The sequence below is a fragment of the Gossypium arboreum genome, chromosome 10 (assembly GCF_025698485.1).
Source record: "Gossypium arboreum isolate Shixiya-1 chromosome 10, ASM2569848v2, whole genome shotgun sequence".
Lineage (NCBI taxonomy): Eukaryota > Viridiplantae > Streptophyta > Magnoliopsida > Malvales > Malvaceae > Gossypium > Gossypium arboreum.
The window spans coordinates 53,027,843-53,036,040 of NC_069079.1; the positions used below are offsets into that span (position 1 = coordinate 53,027,843).

General features: G+C 39.4%; 1 non-coding gene across 1 annotated transcript; it reads left to right on the top strand.

Moving 5' to 3' along the window:
• Positions 1–1,714: 1,714 nt before the first annotated feature.
• LOC128283039 (small nucleolar RNA R71) lies at positions 1,715–1,821 on the top strand. Its single transcript, XR_008273382.1, has one exon. It is a non-coding gene; the product is annotated as a small nucleolar RNA R71 (small nucleolar RNA).
• The last annotated feature ends 6,377 nt before the right edge of the window (positions 1,822–8,198 follow it).

Genomic DNA, 8,198 nt, shown 5'->3' on the forward strand with positions numbered 1-8,198 from the left:
ACTATTAAATCTTCTAAATCAGATACTGTAGAACAATCATCAATTGTGTCAGGAAATCGCATAGACTTAAAAGCTTAAATGTTACCTGATCATCCTAAACATGCATAGTAAGCTCGCCCTTCTGCACATCAATAAGTGTCCTACCGGTTGTTAAGAATGGTCTTCCTAAGATAATTGGCACTTTTTTGTCTGCTTCACAGTCTAGGATAACAAAATTAGCAGGGAAGATAAATTTATCTACATGTACCAATACGTCCTCGATCTTTCCTTCTAGATGTGCTAAGGATCGATCTGCTAGTTGAAGTGTAACCGTAGTAGGTCTAACTTCACCTATCCCCAACTTTCTAAATATTGATATAAGAATCAAGTTGATACTCGCACCCAAGTCACATAGTGCCTTACCACAATATGTTGCTCCAATGTTGCAAGGTATGGTAAAACATTCAGGATCCTTCAATTTTGGGGGTAGTTTGTCTTAAATATATGCACTGCATTCCTTCATCAGAGCTACCGTCTCAAATTCTCCAAGTCTTCTCTTTTAGAAAGGATATCCTTCATGAATTTGGCATAGTTCGGCATTTACTCAAGTGCTTCAACCAACAGGATGTTGATATGAAGTTGCTTGAGTACGTCTAGAAACTTCTTGAATTGAATCTCTTGCTTCTTCTTTTGAAGTCTTTGAGGGTAGGGTGGTGGTGGTTTCTTTACTGGAACTGGTTGATTCGTCTTCTGTGGTAATTCTGCATCTGACGGGGTTGTTAGTTGATCAGAATTAGCTGGTTCTAAAATTACCTTGTCGGGTTTTGCAGATTCTGGTTCTTGTGAAACTGGAATTTCAATGCTTGATTGAACTTCCTCTGATTCTTGAGCATCAGCTTGCTCCTTTTCAGCTTCAATGGTGTTGGACTCTACTGTCTTTCCACTCCTCAATGTTAATGATTTCTAATGCTCCTTCCCCGGATTCCTCGAGTTCTCCGTATCACTAGGTAAAGCACTTGGTGGTCGGTTCCTAAGTTTAGCTACAAGCTGGCCTATTTGGTTTTCCAGATTTTTCAATGTAGCTACTTGCTTTTGGATTAAGGCGTCATTCTTGGCCATGTATGCCTTCAACAGATTTTCTAAGCCATTGGATGGTTCAGCTTGGGTTGGTTTCTGAACTTGTTAGGGAAAACTTGGTGGCTGGGTCGATCTCGGTTGGGCATAAGTATTACTAGTTCCAGCTCCTTGGTTACTCTAGGAAAAATTCAGGTGGTTTCGCCACGATGGGCTATAAAAATTGGATTGCAGTCCTTGCCTTCCTCGATTTTGGTTCTGGTTACCTATGTAGTACATGGATTCTGGGTTTGATGGACATTCTTCGAACAAATGTCCTTCCCCACAATAAACACAGGCTATATTTTCAAATTAGTTTGGTGGTTGTACTGCAAAACTGTTAGACCCATTAGTAGTAAGATTTTTAAGCATTGAAGATATTGATGATACCTGAGATACGAGTGAAGTAAGAGTGCCTACTTTATGTATTCCAGCAACTCATCTTCCTGACGCTGCTCGGTTGGTTGGCCATTGGTAATTGCTACTGGAAATCCTCTCAATAATTTCAAAAGCCTCATTATATGACTTAGAAAGGAGAGCATCATTAGCAAAAACATCCATTACCATCCTCGTGTGAGCATTGAGACCATTATAAAATGTCTCAAGTTTGATGCAATATGGGATTCCATGACGAGGGCACTTTCATAATAACTCTTTGTACCTTTCCCATGCCTCATACAAGGACTCATCATCCATTTGTTGGAAGATATTGATCTCATTCCTCAACTTAGCATTCTTGCTAGGCGGGAAATACTTCATAGAATCTTTTTGCTAACTCTTGCCATATGGAAATTGAGTTTGATGGCAATGAGTTCAACCAGGCTCGAGCTCTGTCCCTCAGCGAATATGGGAATAGATTCAATTATAATGCATCTTCGGGTACTCCGACTAACTCAAAAGAATCGCTCACCTCCACAAATAGTCTTAAGTGTAGGTGACGATCTTCGATAGGCATTCCTGTGACAGCCCTAAAGTGACCCTAGTCGGAAAGCGGTTTTGGGGCCGCTAAACCGAGTCACCAAATTATTTGAATATGATATTTATTGTCTAAAATATGTGATTATGAATGTGTGAAAGTTTTAAGCTTCGATTTAGTAAATTACATGTGAAATTAGTCGATAGGACTTATGTGTGACACTTTTGAAATGTGATAGGTTAATCTATAAGGATCTATTAGTGCATGTAATCAAAGGGGTGGACTTGCATGTCAATTTCCCCCATTTAATTACTAGTGGTCAGCCATGACAAAGGGTGATGGGCAAAACATGTCATAAAACATGTTGTGATAATGGTTTATGATAGAAAAAAATAAAATAAGGAGTATGGGCAATAAAATAATAATGGGAAGGTAAATGATGATGAAAAAAAGGAAAAGAAAGAAAAAAAAAGCTCTCATGTTGTTCTTGGCCGAATAGAAGAAAGAAAAAGAAGGAAAAAGAGCTTTGAGGAAATCGGCTATGGTGGTTTGATAGACTAAGGTATGTTTGATGATGTTCCATGAGATGCATGCATGTTTTAGTTGTTAGCTTGAGTTTTACCTAGCCCATGGTCTAAATCTTGCTATGTGATGGAGATGACACTCGGCCATGGATGTATCATTCTTGCTTGGTGTTGATGTTGTGTTGATGAGATATCAAGTTATTTTTGTGACCCAAGTTGAGATTTGGATTTTGGAATGAGTAAGGTTTTCGGCTATGGTAATTATAAGGGTGATGGATGTTGTTTCATGCTAAATCTAGATGAACAATGTTAGTGCTTATATCTCGATATTTATGAGTTTCTTTCTTGGTTTTACCTCAAACCCATGAAGTATTCTCAATTGGTGTTGTTAGAGGTTTCGGTCATGGGATTGTAAGCTTGTTAGTTTTGATGGTGAAAGTTATGCCTTGTAAGGGTAAATGCTTCAAAGGAACATTCGGCCATGATGTAAAAATTATGGTGGAGTGATGTTAAATGCTTTGAATATTGAATATATATATATATTGTTATAAGTTGAATTTAAGGTTTGCTAAATTGTCTTTGTCATAGCCGAATGTGTGTAGAGTTAAAGAGAATTTGTTTAAGTACTTAGTTAATTGATATTGAGTTAATGATATGTGTATTCGGCCATAAAGTTGCACATGAGGAAATGTTAGATTAATGGTATTAAATTGCTTAATGTGATTAAAAATGCGTATGACCATTTTGTATTTGAGCTAAAAGTGGCCATATGACCTATCAAATTCATTGTCATATTCGCCATAAGCTAGCATAATGAGAATTTAATAAGCTAAATTTGTTTGAATTAGCTCAAGAGCTTAGAGGACCAAAGTTGGATAAGGAAAGGAAAAGTGATCGAATAGCCATCGAAATCGTATGCGACAACATCCGAGGTAAGTTTTGAGCAATGAGACTTAGTTTATGATTTGATTAAGTCATGATGTATGAGCATAACAAATATACAAAGATATGATGATTCTACTTGAATTATATGATGAGTTAATTAGTTTATACGTATGACGGTAGCCGTATGTGCATAGAGATCGTGTCATAAAGCAAACTAAACCATGTTGTTTGTATGTGGCTAGCGAGCCAAAAATGGGAGTGCCTAATACGTGACTTGTGTTTGAACTCTAATTATGAAAATGAGATATAAATGTGTCATGATTTATTGATATGTGCATGAATATTCGGATGATAACCTGCTAAGTCCCAAGGCATTTGCGCTTAGTGACTAGTTTTGCTAAGTCCCAAGGCATTTGTGTGAGCTACTATATCCGGCTAAGTCCCAAGGCATTTGTGCGAAGTTATTACATCCGGCTAAGTCCCAAGGCATTTGTGCGAAGCTACTATATCCGAGCTAAGTCTCAAGGCATTGGTGCGAAGTTACTATATCCGGCTATGTCCCAAGGCATTGAGCGAGTAGCTATATCTCGGTTAAATCTCAAGGTACTTGGCTTGGGAATGAGCGACCTTGCTGTAATAGTTTCAATTAATATGCTCGTAAAATCCCAAAGAATGAGGTATGTCTCGTACATGCATTGATTTAGTTGATCCTTACAAATAGTATTCGCCAATCGATAAATGAGCTACCGCCTTTGGCTAAGTTGATCTTTTGTGTATGAATATAAGGGTTGGTAATGTGAAGTAAGTATGATATTGAGAATTTGTGCATATGAAATTATCTGTTTAGCCATATGAATGTTACACTTTAGTTGTGTCAAATTTTATGGCTCGAAACTTACTAAGCATTAAATGCTTACTCCGTTTCTTTGAAACTCTGTTTTATAGATTTTGGTTCGTCAGCTATCGGACTCGGGATTGTCGAAGTCGAAGTGGTCCACACTATCAAACCCCCTTTTGGTACACTTTTGGTTGAACTTTGAAATGGCATGTATAGGACTACCCTTTTTTGTTGTGGGTCTTGTACCCTTCGGTTTTGTATAAATTTGGATAGCCATGCGAAAATGGCTTATATATATTTTTAAGCATAATGTTATAATCATTTTGTATGTATATGGTTATTGAGAGGTGTGGATATGCTTGGCAATGATTGGCCATTGGAATGGTTAATCACGATCATACTTTGTGCTATATATGCTAAAGGGTTAGTTGAATCATGGAAACTGTAATAGGTAAAGTCTACCCTAAAGGCGAATGCCAACAGCAGCAGTGGTGTGAATTTGAAAAATAACTAAAAATAGTAGGAATGGATTTAAATAGTGAATAAATTATGTAATCGAACCTTGATGAATCTACTTTTATATGGAAGAAACGAAACGATCATATGAGTCATATGTTAAGATATATTTAAGTTTTCGTGAAACAGGGCCAGAACGGTTTCTAGATTCCCTATTCCGAATTTGGAAATTCATTATAAATTAACCAGAGATAATTAGAAGTCATTCCATATATTTATAGATTCCTTTTCGAGTCTAGTTTCTATAGAAACAAACGGCATCAGTATTGAATCCCTGTACAGGGAGATATCCAAGTCGTAGTGTGTGAAGGTCACTTTAGTTGAACCCTGAAACAGGGGAGACTTTAACTAATAAACTGTACTAATTGACTTGACCAAAAATTCTAGAAAAAAATTTGTAGATGGAAATATGAGTCTAGCTTCAGGAAAAATTTACTGAACTGGTTTTCGAGTTTTGGAACTCGAGATATGATTTTTAAGGTGACAGTGATGCAGTTAGCTAGCTCGTCTGGAAATTTAAAATGGACTGTGCAAATAAGTGATTTAAGTCGCAAACCCTCGTGTCCGACTCCAAGAACGGTCTCGGCACGGGTGTTACAATTAAATTGGTATCAGAGCTACGGTTTAGTCGATTCTAGGTCTACCGTAATACGTTTGGGTCTAGCTATACATGCCATTTTGTGATTATTTGATAGTGTGGTGATTTCTGACATTTGCAAATGTGTTTATTTATAGTAATGGATCCCGATCCCGACCGAGCGGTAGCTGATGATCTTGAGAGTGTAGCGCCTGCTCCCGCACAAGGTACAATGCCGGCGGACTCTCAACCTATTGCTAGTAATTTGAATGATGAAGCTAGACAAGCTTTTTATAGCGTGATGAATGATTGGTTCAACCAATACATTCAAACTAATATGGCTGTTCCACAACCTCCATTCCCGACAAACACAACCTCAAGACTCACGATACCTCCGTAGAGTGACCAAATGAGGTCAAATAAGCCCCCAGTTGACAGAATCCGAAAGCATGGGGCTACTGAATTTAAAGCTACGGAAAGCGATGATGCCGAGCAAGCTGAATTTTGGTTGGACAACACTATTCGGGTACTCGATGAGCTATCTTGCACACGCAATGAGTGCCTAAAGTGTACTATCTCCTTGCTACGTGATTCTGCCTACTATTGGTGGAATACGTTGACTTCACAGCCGAGAGAGCAAGTAACTTGGGAGTTTTTCCAAACCGAGTTTCGAAAAGTATATCGATCGAGATTCATGGATAAAAAGCGAAGGAATTTCTTGAACTTAAACAAGGTTCCGTGTTTGCCATCGACTATGAACGAAAATTTGTGAGGCTTAGCCAGACGCGACGAGAATGCATTTCCTCGAAGCCGTAATGTGTAAACGTTTGAGGATGGACTAAATGATGAGATAAAGCTGTATGTTGGCATCTTGGAAATCCGAGAATTTGTGATACTTGTCGAGCGAGCTTGCAAAGCCGAGGAGCTCAGTGTGGAGAAAAGAAAAGCTGATATGGGAGTAAAGGAGTTTTGTAAGAGGTCTTCGGGGAAGCCCTTCCAACAGTCATCGAAGAAATTTAGAGATGGCTTAGGCTGGTCTAGAGACACTTCGGGCTTTTCTAGACGAGATCGTGATCGACCTCCTGTGGGTACACGAGTCACTTCGATCGCCAGTGTTGGAAATGATCGTCGAGACAGAACGGAGGGCCAATATTGTGGTAAATGGCATTCGGGGAGTTGTCTATTCCATGACCGATCCAGTTACAAGTGCGGATCGCTTGACCACTTTATTAAAGATTGCCCGAGGTTGTCCGAATGTAATGTAAACCGAGTGGGAAACCGGGTGCTACCACTGCTCGAGGTAGACCATCTAGAAACACGGGAAATCCTAGTGGTGGTTAGAGAGGATCTAGAGATGCTACAACCAGATCTAAGGCTCGTGCTCCTGCTAAGGCTCGTGCTTCCTCGCCAGATGTTATTACCGGTACTTTTACTCTCTTTGATACTAATGTGATTACTTTGATTGACCCCGGTTCTACTCATTCTTATATACGTGAAACCTTAGCATCCTGTAAGAGTTTACCTATTGAGTCTACTGAGTTCTTAATTCGGGTGTCAAATCCCTTGGGTCGTTACGTGCTTGTCGACAAAGTGTGTAAGAAATGTCCCCTAGTAATTCGAGGTTCCTATTTTCCGGCGGACTTGATGCTTTTGCCGTTTGATGAATTTGATGTTATTCTCGGTTTGGATTGGTTGACTGTGCATGATGCGGTTGTGAATTGCAAAAGCAAGACTATTGATTTGAGGTGCGCAAAAAACGAGATAATTCGAGTTGAGTCTACGGACTTAAAGGGGTTGCCATCTGTAATGTCATCAATGTTGGCTCAGAAATATGTAAGAAAGGGGTGCGAAGCATACCTTGCGTATGTACTTGATAACAAAGAGTTAGAAAAGAGACCCGAATCTGTGCTGGTGGTTTGTGAATACCCGAATGTTTTTCCCGAGGAATTACCGGGTTTACCACCTGTTCGGGAGGTAGAGTTTGGTATTGAGCTTGTACCTGGGACTACGCCGATTTCGATAGCTCCGTATCGTATGGCACCAACCGAGTTAAAAGAGTTGAAAGCTCAGTTGCAAGAATTGACGGATAGAGGTTTCGCTCAACCAAGTTTCTCACCTTGGGGTGCACCAGTATTGTTTGTGAAAAAGAAGGACGGAACCATGAGGTTGTGCATCGACTATCGTCAGCTGAATAAGGTGACAATAAAGAATAAATATTCGATGCCACGTATTGACAATTTGTTTGATCAACTAAAGGGAGCCTCAGTGTTTTCAAAGATAGATTTGAGATCGGGTTATTACCGCCATTCTAATTCGAGATTCGGATATACCCAAAACCGCTTTCGTAACGAGATACGGTCACTATGAGTTCTTAGTGATGCCGTTTGGGCTCACTAATGACCCTGCGGTATTTATGGATTTGATGAATCGGATCTTCAGACCGTATTTGGATCGGTTTGTAGTCGTGTTTATCGATGATATTTTGGTTTATTCGAGAAATGAAACCGATCATGCTGAACACCTGGGATTAGTGTTGCAAATTTTACGGGATAAGCAGTTATATGCTAAGTTTAGTAAGTGTAAGTTCTGGTTAAGAGAGGTTAGCTTTTTGGGTCATGCGGTATCCGCATCGGGTATTCGAGTTGACCCGAGCAAAATTTCAGCCATGCTTAACTGGAAGCCTCCGAGAAATATTACTGAGGTTCGGAGCTTTTTGGGACTTGCCGATTACTACCGACGGTTTGTGATAGGTTTCTTGATGATAGCCACACCAATGACGAAACTACTTCAGAAAGATGTTAAGTTCGAATGGACGGAAAATGTCGAAAAGTTTTGATCAATCGAAAACTT